At 39.7% G+C, this 12331-nt stretch overlaps 1 long non-coding RNA gene across 1 annotated transcript; it reads right to left on the bottom strand.

Annotated features, from left to right (window-relative positions):
• Positions 1–3111: 3111 nt before the first annotated feature.
• On the bottom strand, positions 3112–4008 carry LOC117241194. The gene is made up of 3 exons (XR_004494921.1): positions 3876–4008; positions 3501–3568; positions 3112–3130 (listed from the first exon to the last, which is right to left on the bottom strand). It is a non-coding gene; the product is annotated as an uncharacterized LOC117241194 (long non-coding RNA).
• Between the last annotated feature and the right edge of the window lie 8323 nt (positions 4009–12331).

Below are 12331 nucleotides of genomic sequence, written 5' to 3'. Positions count from 1 at the left end.
ATAGGTTTCTGTTTATATCGATGGAACGTCGGAATCCGTATATTTTTATCACCTTGGATTACTTGTAGCGCGTGTTGGCAGGAGACATAGTAAAAACTGTAAATAACGATCGACATTGCTAAAACATTTTACTATGAAAGTGGAATTTTCATTTTCTGAGTAAGTATGTAGATATGCTGCATGTGTATGAAAAGACTCAGCAGAATCTAGTAACGTCACAAGCACTGTATGCTGAACCCTATCCAGATTGCGCCCACCCTTCATGCTGTATGTGTCATATGTAAAAAATTAAGAAACACTGAATGCTTAAATACACGAAATCCTAGACGTCGTTTAGAAAATTAGGACAGAAATGAGAAAGAAAATTATTTTGTAAATTGTACATTGTAATGCGTACGAATGATAAGTTTTCCTCCATTTGATCTTATTTAAATTTTAATAATCATTCTTCTCTTCCGCCAAAATGGTCATGTTCCAAGTTGTTTGAAATACTGAAAATGTCACATTAAAATAATCGACTAATTATTTAGATAACAGGTGCAATTTGTGATACTTTGAATGCTGGTACGTAACTTTTTTTGGAATATGTTAAAAAGAATCTTTTCTTTCTACATGCAATATAATATACATTTCTGCAATTATAGAATCTGAAAGCAGCTGCGACTTCTCGCGATTTGCTTAGTTTTATAGACCGAAAGTCATAAAGACGCTCGCTTTGAAACCTGACGCTTTTTCTCATTAAAATTATGTAATGGCCCAGTTATTGACCTTTATGTCCCAATTCATGCAAAATACATCGTGTCATAAGTAGATCCTATTTTTGAGAAACAATTTTATTTCGACCAGGTATCAGCTTCCTGTTTTTAGATTACTATATTATTATCCTTGCACTATTATCCTAACGTTTAAAGTGAAACGTAAACCACGATAAATTTCTTTTACGTCAATACTGTTTCGCCGGGAGGAACAAAAATTGTGAGAATTTTCGTAGGTCGTTTTATGACACGCACGTTCAGAGACAAGATGTTAACTTTCACGCCACGATCTTGCCATTCAGAATGATCTCTTTCAACAATAGAATAGTTATCTGCAATATCATTTTGAGATATTCAAAGTTAGTTAGAATTTCTTTTCGTTTATAGAATCGCGATATTTACGAGTACGCTATAAAACCGATGCTACACAAACTTCATTTTTAATATAGAATAAAATGACACCGAAAAGAACGATTATTTTATTTCCATTAAAAGCGGACAATGCTTTAAAAAAGTGATATTTGACGCTCTTTTTCCAAATATCGGGTTTCCCCATTACATTATAATGTTACAGCAATGAAAGTAATTACGTATGGTTACTCTAATTAATATTCCGTCACGCCTTAAAACAGAATAACTTTTTTAAAATTACGGTAACGACATAGTTTCACTGTTGATATAACTATTATGTACTTGAACTGAGGTGATCGCTCAAGTAACTGGCGTTTCCCCGAGCTGTCTCCACCCATTCTCGTCTGGTTAGTTTGTGTTCTAGCCCGTTACGTTCTTCCCTTTCATCGGCCAAAAAAAGAACAACTACTACTACTACTACTACTACTACTACAAATACTAAAAGCGAGCATAGTGACAAAGTAGTAACAAGTATGACTTCCCATGCCCTGGATGATCCAGAGGCTGAGGAGTCATTGATAGTTGTCCTCTTCTATGGCAGTTTGCCGGGTCTCTTCGGCTCATAGCCTCTTCTTCCTTCGGGCGCAATGCCCGCTGAAACTTACATCTAAGCTCGAGACTTTCTAAATAGCAAACCAAAAAATAAAGTACAAAGGTGAAATAAAAAGATAAATCGCGGAAGCTGATCCAAGTACTCATGGATGAACAACGATCATATAGCGATCGCTGTCTGTTCGCACGCGCATGCTCGAGCAATATTAACGTTCGTTTCGAAAACCACTCGCGATCACGATCACGAAATTCGAAAAATCGACGGGCAAAGGCAGAGACGATGACATGTTTCATTCGCGCCAGTTCTACCGACGATTATTCGAATGAAATTCTCTGAAATAGATTGGTTACTCGAAACCGCGTCTACCCGACCACAGGTCCACCTCCACTGATTAAACTTGAAAATCCTGATCTGAGAAGATGATTAGTTTGTGTAATTTTTATTTAACGGACTAACGCTCTTTCATTTTGTATTTTACTACTTCGATTCTGATTAACTCTACTTTATTAATTTAATAGTAACTAAGTAACACTACTGTATTAATTTAATAAACCAGAACAAAATTTTAATATTGCAGAGAAGGTAGCGAAAAAGACTGAGACTCGATCAAATGGAATAATTGACTCTAAATATATTACTAAGAAAGAAATAATCTCAGATAATCTCTTTATCAAAGCACATAATCGAAAATGCAGAAGCAGTGTTCAAAATTATTGCTTTAATTAACTGATATTTTAAATTCTAGGAGAAGTAAAATAAACGAACGCGACTTATTCCCTTAACCTACGATTTATGTCTGAGAATGCCCGTAATATTTACGTTTGTTCCGATCATCGTACTACGGGCTATGCCCGTAATATTTACGTTTGGTTCGATCATCGCACTACGGGCTATGCCCGTAGTTGTAGGTTAAGGGGTTAATATTGTCACGATTAATACATTGCTAAAGATCAAGTATATTCGTGTAGATATTTGCCATTTGCAAATATTCATACGGAATATTAACATGCATATTTATAAATAACGCGAATATATTCTCAAGTGTATATGTTTAACTTAATTATTAAAAAACTAATTATTATCATCGCGCTGTGCAAGAAGACCTATCTTAAACTAATAAATTTGAAATAAAGAGCGTTACTACTCACGGGTATAAAAGATACCCGCGTTCACTATGCTCGCAAAGAATTCTACGTAATACAACCAGTCACCCGTGCCGATTCGGGTCTTTTATCCTACGGCATAATTGAGTGACCAGAAGAACAGAAATGCATGCGACTCACCGTTCGAAGCAGACAAACAGAGAACGTTACCGTGGATGCTGCGCCATCCCAGCGAATTTCATCCGGGAGACTAACATCAGACAGGAACCGTTGAAAGGCTAATAATAGAAATGCAGACTGCGAAAAATCTGTTACGAAACAAAACAGGATGAGTGATCGCTGACTATTTGAAAAGTTGGAGATAATGAAAAATGAAGGTTTATTAACTTTAGTAACTTTAGCAATAATAAAGATTGAAATTCTAATAAAATTTGATAAGTATAAAAACTGAGACTCTAATATGAATGTGTAAAATCTAAAATAATCTGTAGTATGTTAGTCATTTGCTTTATAATTCGGTATTAAGACTTTAACTCTTATTTTATTTTAACGAAAAAATAACCTCAGAAAATGCTATCCTCCTAAATTTTCAGTCAAATTGTATTTCTGCATTGATAGTGATCAAAGAAAAATATACAGAATAGACATAACTGAAAGTAAGTATGTAAAAATACTTACATACTTGGCTTTTGTGCCACTGTTAGAACACTCCTGAAGAAGATGACGAAGTTGAAGCAGTGATATGTCTATAACAAAACATAAGATATTAAAATCGGTAACACATAATAACAAACGTGAAACTTTAGCAACAATAAAGACTAAACTCTAATAAATATGTAAATTGGAACTCTAATATAAAAGCTTGAGAACAACATATTCAGTGATTTTTGATGCGTATCAGCCAGTTTTATTGTACTTTAATGTTAAGATTTTAAGACTTTATTTCAATTAAAGAGGGCATTTACAGTTTTCTAAATTATCAATCATTTTTATTCTATAATAAATTTATTGTATAAGAGAACAAACTGAAATACAATATTTAAAACTACTTACATTCTTGAGCTCCTGCAGAAGCTTTGTCCTCTTGAGAGATGCACTGACTCTAATACCGAAAAAGAATATTCAAAAGAATATGAAATAGGATCACATTACCGTGAGCGTTAAAATTATAATCGGCGAACAAGAACTCTAACGTCGCGTACAAAATTATGTCATAAAATTTTATTATTTTCGCGCGTGATTATTTAATTGGATTAAATTATTAGAGTAATAAAAGACCGACGCCACCAATAGGTTATAATACGTTACAAACCTGACGCAACGCTATCGACGTTATCGGTACGAAATGAGACGACTAAATGACTCCTTGTACGTTAGTTTCGCATAGCAACTACCAAAGTGGCGAGGGAAGTGGGGACACAAGAGCCGGTGGCACAAGCAGCTACGCAGTTAACGATCTAGACAAAGAAATGTATACATCAACAAAAACATTCCTATTCTACGAAGCACTTTCTTTCGAATTACGCAGCAGGAATCTTTCTTGTTGCGCAGCACAATTCTTTCTCTACGTCAATATTTACAAATATCGTACAATAATTCGTAGCCCTACTGGCAACATCACAGACACATTTGTCTAACTTATTACTTTAGTTACCTTACTTTATAATCTTAATTTCGTTAAACAAAGCAAGATTGAAACAACAGCATGGAGAAAGTGAAAAATCACTTAAAATTACTGTTCCGCAATGACACAGTATGCAGATGAAGTCTTAAGCGCTTTTTGAGTGCGTATTCGCTTTTAATACTAATATAAAAATAATAAAAGTGGAACGATATTTATTTTTAAGTCCAAAATGTAGTAAGAGAATAATTTTTTCACGGTTGAAAATTTGAAGTCCATAGATATTTTCTCTATATCATTTTTATTATCACGACGTAGTACCTGAAGTTTTGACCGATCTAATGATTTTTATTCTTAGAAATATCCTGAATGAACGGGGAATTAAGAAATGTGTAATGAAGGATATAAATAATGGAAATTAATTATGGTGGAGGAATCAACGAAGAAAAGTTATTTTGCTAATTATTATACGAATGCATATTCAAAATGTCGCTCAACGACTACTAAACTATTTAATTAACACTAACCTCACCACCCCTAGTCAAATGACTGGTTTAAATATCTAATTTAAAATTGTACATTTATCGTTATATCTTTTGTTCATTTAGCTTTACGTGAATTTTTATATTCTCCGATTAATTGATTTCTCAACTTTTAAAACCAGTTATTTGACCGGGCCTGGTGAGATTAGTGTCAAAAGCCAGCCTGATATTTTCTTCAATTTCTAATCTTCGGTTGATTTTCAGTATTTTGCATTCACTTTTCACCAAAAATTAGATGTGACAAACGAAATGCAATGTAAGACCTGCTAACGTTTAGGTCATGTTGCTTCTAATTGCAACGGACTGTCGCAACGTTAAATTCAACGATGAATTACGATCCAGATGCAAGTATTGATCCAGATTTCTGTATCGAAGAAAGCAAGGATAACACAAATCAACCTTGTTGCGCTTCGTGTAAAAATTCTGATCATCCTGTTCATATCAAGATTACTCTCAACGCTTATTGTTAGTGCTAAAAAGGCGATGAGAAAAGAGAATTTGGAATATTAACGAAAAGCGAAACAAATAAACAACAATAAGTAACAAGAAACAAATAACTTAAAAATTACTTGCAGTAAAATTCCGTCGAATAGTAAACTAGATAATTGTCCTAACCTCTGTATTCCCTTATTTCATCGCGATATATCTGATGGCTAAATATGAAAAGAGATTCCGCGAGTCAAAACGCGCCATAACTGACGCGACGATATTAGCGTATATAGCGATATCAGCGGTAGCGTTCGACTTTGTTGTCGTATTTCACCTTGTCATTATGAACAAACAGCACACTGAGGAACGTGTAATGTAAGATATTCGCGCGGTGCGGGAAATGCATAAGCGATAATGAGCTTTGTAGAAATAATGAATTAATTAATATTCACTAAATACTAACACGCACGTGCACTTTCCGGGAACGCTTCACTATCCGCCGTAGATATTGCAGGTTCGAGCGGCCATGCGAGTAAGATTCGTTTCTTTAATTATAGCGGAGTTATTATAACACTCGCGATGACGTTATTTTGTGAAGCGGTAATACGCGTAATAAATTTACTATTAAGACGCGCACGTGTGTAGAACTGACGCCATTTACGTGATGGGTAACGTTAGGACGCATGCGCTAGCGGGTCGCGACGAACATATGTGGTGGTTCGCCCCGTCGATGCGGCATCGTTTAAGAGTATGTACGGTCGGCTCGGTGTAAGTTCCTATTATGAAGGAATAAAGTCGGGTCGATATGATCTCCAGGACTGAGCTGAAAGGGCTCATACAAGCCTTGGCGGGTGCAGCGCAGATGTTAAATGTTTCAGTCAAAAAATTTCAGTTGGATAAAGATAAGGATGAGGGGATTAGGGAGATAGGAAATTTGATTAAAGGCATCCTGTCTTCCTTGGAACAATGTGGATAGCAGAAGGCTAGAAGGAGAAAGAGAAGAAGAGAGCCTATTGAGATAGAAAGAAGGGTAGACAGGACAGAAAGAATGAAAGAAGCGATGATGACTAAAGGCGGATAGCCTAAAAGGAAAGTGGTATCGCCGGCTGAAACAATGAGAGTAGTGGAACTTAAGAGGCCCCGGAGAGGAGAGGCCACATACGCCGAGGCGTGTGGGAGGAAAATCAGGAAGGTAAGGAGTGAACAGGATTATAGTGAGGATTCTGAAGGTTGGATGAGGATAGAAAGAAGGAAAAGGGAGAGGAGGGCTCCCTTAGAGCAAGCTATCCCTATGGTGCGGCCGGGTAACAACCGGCAGGTTGTTATCGAAGAGAGAGGCGTACCAAGGAATAGGAGATGGAAGGAAGCCATTCTAGATAAAGTTGAAGAAGACTGTGAATGGCTTCAAGTTTATAGGAAAATAATGGCGGCTAGGAGCACCTTGGAAGGAGCTATGGGGGTGCGTAAAACGAGAGCCGGCCATATATTCATTGAATTCGACAGGTCGGTGGCGGTGAACGAGGTGGCGGTGAACGAGGTGGCGGTCAAGTTAAGAGCCGCTCTGAGTGACAATACGGAGGTGGCTGCTCTCGTCAACAGAGCAACCTTACAGACCAGGAATATCGATCCCTTTACCAGCAAGGAGAAGGTCGACGCTTCCGATTACGCCATAGGAGCGGTACTTGAACAGCGCGTCAACGATACTTGGCAACCCCTAGGTTTCATGACGAAATCGCTATCCCCCGCGCAACGAAAGTAGAACGCATACGATCGAGAATTACTCGCGATGTACACCGCGGTGAAACGATTCAGGCACGCTGTCGAAGGGCGAGATTTCGCGATTTATACTGATCACAAACCCCTACGCGTACGTATACGCGTATATAAACGTATACGCGTTTGATCAAAATCCCGACAAGTGTTCGCCGAGACAGTTTGGACACTTAGACTACGTAGGACAATTTACGACCGATATCCGACACATTAAAGGGGTAGACAATAACGTAGCCGATACTCTACCACGAATAGAAGCGATCGGGAAATCCGTCCATCATCAAACGTTAGCCGCAGCGCAAGAAGACGATATTATACGACGGGTTATTTACCGAGGTTACGACGCTCGCTCGATCGCAGTAGCTTCGGCGCACGCGAGCATCGCGACGCTCGTGGCTCGGGGCTCGGGGCTCGTGGCTCGCGTGCCGCCCAAATTAGTCAACAGTCAACCTTTTGATCTTTCTTCTCGCGTCCCGATGCATTCACCGATATTAAAATCGGAAAATTTCCATTTCCATCCGCTTTCCGCGGCTCCACCAACTGTATTAATGTCTCGTGTTACAAACCGTACGTCCGATTTGCTCTACCATCGAATCCCTCTTTCATCTATCTCTTCGCATTCGACGCTGAATTTGTATTTTCATGCGGATTACGCGGTCCAGGGAATTTTGGTCGTTCCGGTTTTTACTTATTAATTGGAATTTAGAAATTTCAAAGTTATCGTAGACATCTAGAGACGGGTTGTTCGGAGGTCTCAAAGTTTCCAAAGAGAACGAAATTCGGCCAATCTAACTGCTCGGGTTAGGTCGTTTGAATTCAAAAAAAATCTGCACGTTCGATTTCCAGATAAATAAAATTTTTCGAATGCGATTCGCAGCGCGAAATTCGAGCAGCGGCTATTCGATACGATAATTGCACGATATAGAAGGGGTTTGTAACGCGCGCAATGCTTGCGTAGAATCTCGACGATAGGTACGCGGTATTTGTCGACTAGCTATAAATATCGAAAAGTTCGACTGGCTGCGCGAAGTAGCGAGTTTCCACGCACGAGCAAATACGTTTACAATATATTTCAACTAACGGCAAAAAATTGTAATTGTACGCCAGCGTTTTGCCACAGCGATCGTGCGATAGCCAGTGGTACGTACGGCTCGTTCGTATTCACATTCGTGAAACTTAAATTCGGATAGCGCGAATGGCGAATCGAAACAGATCGAATGCGTGACTTCGGGGAGGGAGGGGGGAAACGATCGATCGGAGGGTATTCTGACTAATTCTCGGACTAATTCTCCGACTGATTCTCGAACGATGCCGCTCGAACGTGGACGAACCGTGTTAATGGACGATCTAATTTGCAGTTATTTGTTAATCGGTTTAAAACGCTCTATCTATAACCGGGCATTCTATTATACTTGGCTGTTTCATTCGCGAATTTATCATTTCATCTCGGCTCAGCCGGCACATCGTCGTTCCATCAGTCGCGTCGATCGAGCGAGCGGAATTTAAATTACCCGTATAATCCTCGAGCGGTATCGCGGCTCGTTAAAATTACACCGACAGATTTATTTGCCGCGCGTTTGACGGATGGCATGCCGATCGACCCAGCGGGCTCGCATGATTCCAAATTCGAACATCTTGTCGCGTTTTCCACGTTACGTTGAGTCGTCGATAGCAAACGCGGCGCTTCGGAGTGGATCTCGGTGCGGGGCGGCGCAGCTAAGCGTTCGGGTCTGAAAGCACGTTCCAGCCTTTGGATCGCCAGGCTATTTTCTTCCGTGCGGCCACTTTCATCGTTCCACGCTACGGATTTTCAGCTGAATTTACGCCTGAAATCAGCGGTTTGCTCGTTGGTTACTAGTTGGAGTCGTCTGATAGACGAGTAGGTGCGAGGGAGCGGCCGGCAATTAACGTAGCAGTCGATTCTAGCCAGTTTCGAAGTTTCGTATCCCGGCACGTTGGATCCGGTAAATCTGTTAGATCCGTGGAAGCCGAGCCGTGGGACAGGCGGGAACGAAAGGCACGTCGACGGGGCTCTCCAGTAATTTCACCGATACGTTCGTCCGTCGCGCGATTAAAATCCTCTCGGAGCCCGCCATACAGTTTCTGCTAGTGGCACGAGTGGCCAACTTTACGAGGGGATAACGCTACGTGATACGAAATCGCACGGCCGAAGCTTGCCGTATCCATTCCTTTTCTATTCCGCCCGTTCTGCCTTCTACTCCCGATCTCCCGCTAATTCGCTTTGTTTCATCGGCCGTCTCCAGCGTGGATCGAGGGACATCGGTCCTTAAACTTTTCCCCACGCTGGACACAGTTTTCTCCTTGATAAGTACCGATTCGTTTCTACTTTGTTCCGATGTTAGCGAAACGGCTCGTTCGTTCCAATAGCAATATTATTGAGCCGTAAAATTCCTCTGCGTGTAAAAGCGGATAAAACAATTTCCCCTAGTATTTGTTTGCAACTAACAATTTTTAGCATTTCGTTAATAAATATTTCTTGGCAACAGCATCGTATGAAATATATTAGGTTGTCCGAAAAATGTCTTTTTTCGCAAACGCGGTTTTTACAATAAAACACCTCCGTACAAACGTGAAACCAAGTCTGTGAAATGTCTCGTCGTTTATCTCAATAGAACAAAATGGATCGTACGTAATGCGACAAAACGATATAAAGCAAATAACATTGTGCGTCTATTATTTCCTCATAAACAGAAAGAAACTTTTCGGATATCAATCAAAGAACTCGTATAGCGTATCTCTGTGAAGAAAACTTGCAAAGGATCGGTTTAACGTTTTAGGTACGATTGAATTTTGTGCGGGGACGTTCCTTCGTAGGGCAGGGTTTGACGCGAACTACGCGTAAACGATACTGCACCGCAATATGTGGCGGATAATGCTGTTCTCTACGCAAGCACATTGGATAATTAAATGTTAACTTTTCTTAAAGGTACGATACATATACATGAACTTTAATAATTTACTTTAATAATTAATAATACAATTGAGTGTGATATATTTTAAAGCAGGGCAAAGCACATACACCCACGTCACAATTTTCACATTCAAGGGAGCTAGTGCCTTTCAAATTGTTTTTCGTTTTCTATTTTCTAGCGACATTTTTAGGTTAAAAATTGTAAAATATTGTAAGGATGCGGATCGGAATGTTAAAAAGAGCATCTAATAATGATATATTTATTTTAACGGAAAGCAATAACTGATATCTGACACTTGTGTATCAAAAATAGACTATATATTTTGCCTGTATATATTGTTAACACTGTTATAAAATATTGCGTGGACAAGAAAAGTGTGAAACAAGACAAACGAAAACGCGCGTTTAGCTTAAACGGTGACCGAGTACCTCTCCAAGGTCGGTGCTGCTGATATTTAAAGGGGTCCTCTCTAAGGTCGGTGCAGCTGATATATAAAGGGGGTCCTCTCCAAGGTCGGTGCTGCTGGTATATAAAGGGGGTCCGATTCCCGGCGGAGCCAGCACCATCCGACCCAGACACGTAAACTAGGCAGATCAGTATAGTCGAACATTAACATTCGAAATTTTTTCGAAAGCTTGAAAGCCATGGAGATTTTACAAAAGACAAACGATCGGTTCCGAGAAGGAGTTCCCGTCCGGGTGGTTCGAGTCGAATCACTTACCACCGTGTGGGTTCGTTTGGCTGGATGCCCGAAGATAACCCAAACACTCAATTTGAAGATGATGGAACATCCCGTGGAGTACTTGCCGAAGGCGAAAAGTTTGAGAACAGGCATGCTAGTCGCCGTGCTAGTAGATTTTAAGGAATCTAGCGCTTGGGAAAGAGCCATCCTTTTACAAAGGACCATGACTGGCTACATCGTCTTTCTAATCGATTGGGGGTTAGAGAGCGAGCAATGTCTCGATTCAATACGGCTGCTGCCCCGTAATTTGGCAAAAATGGCACCGTGGGCTAGAAAAATCGTTCTGCCAGGTGTACGAGAACAACCGATCCAAGGGAAGAGACATCGAGTGGCCCAATTCACCATGCTGAGACGGACAGGGAGCCTAGTCAACATCGATCCTTCTCCAGGAGAAGCAATAACTGCAAGGTTGCTGCTGGACCGAGAGCCGGGAGAATCCGCAAGAGATATGGCAGCATACTGGCTGGAGTTGGGATACCTCGATCCCGAATAATCGCTACTATTGCCAGACTCTTTTTTTCTAAGTATAATAATTCTTGTATGTATGGTTCTGTATGTATGGTTGTATGTACAGTTTTATGTGGATATTTGTATTTTTTTTTTTTATATATATTACTACTGAATTGTATATTCTTAGTCAAGTTTGGTTTTGTATGTCTGGTTTTGTATGTATGGTTTCGTATGTATGGTTGTATGTACAGTTTTATCTGGATATTTGTATTTTTTTTTTATATATATTACTACTGAGTTGTATATTCTTAGTCAAGTATGGTTTTGTATGTCTGGTTTTGTATGTATGGTTTCGTATGTATGATTGTATGTACAGTTTTATGTGGATATTTGTATTTTTCTATATATATTAGTACTGAATTGTATATTCTTAGTCAAGACTGTAGGTGAATAAAAACTAATGAAAGCTTAAAAACTTGTTAACTCTCTCTTATCCTTCCTCCCCATTCACACAAGTCCTACAATACTAAATTTAATGTTCAGCTGTACGAATTGCAAGGTACATAATAAAAAAAAAGAATAAAAAAGTAAAATAAAATAAAAAAGGAATAAAAGAAATAAAATAAAATAAAATAAAAAAGAGTTAAATTTAGGATATCTTTTAAACTAATCATTTTGCAAATCGAGTACTTGTATACTCCTCTGTAGAGAATCAAAAACTGCGGACCGGATCGTCCATCCAGAAAACGAGAAACCCGAGGTAGAGGAATTGCTCGTGTTGCTGTTAGGTCGCGTCCTCGTCGCTTCGCTTATCGGTGGACACACGCCGATCGAACAACGACGCCTTTTCACGGATCCCTCGTGTTTTTCCTCCCTTTCGGTTTCGTGACCCACGGAGAAAGGCGCCGAGCAACGCGAATCTCGACGCGTGGCATAACGTTGTTTCGTCGGCCCGGCCTTTGACGCTGGTCGCGGCAGCGAATCGATACCTCCTCGATCGACGCGTGGCGGCGATACGC

The sequence above is a fragment of the Bombus vosnesenskii genome, unplaced genomic scaffold, assembly GCF_011952255.1.
Source record: "Bombus vosnesenskii isolate JDL3184/JDL3185 unplaced genomic scaffold, Bvos_JDL3184-5_v1.1 scf7180000015366, whole genome shotgun sequence".
Taxonomy (NCBI): Eukaryota; Metazoa; Arthropoda; class Insecta; order Hymenoptera; family Apidae; genus Bombus; species Bombus vosnesenskii.
The sequence above is the reverse complement of the archived record's forward strand: the minus strand, read 5'-3'. Positions and strand labels throughout refer to the sequence as shown.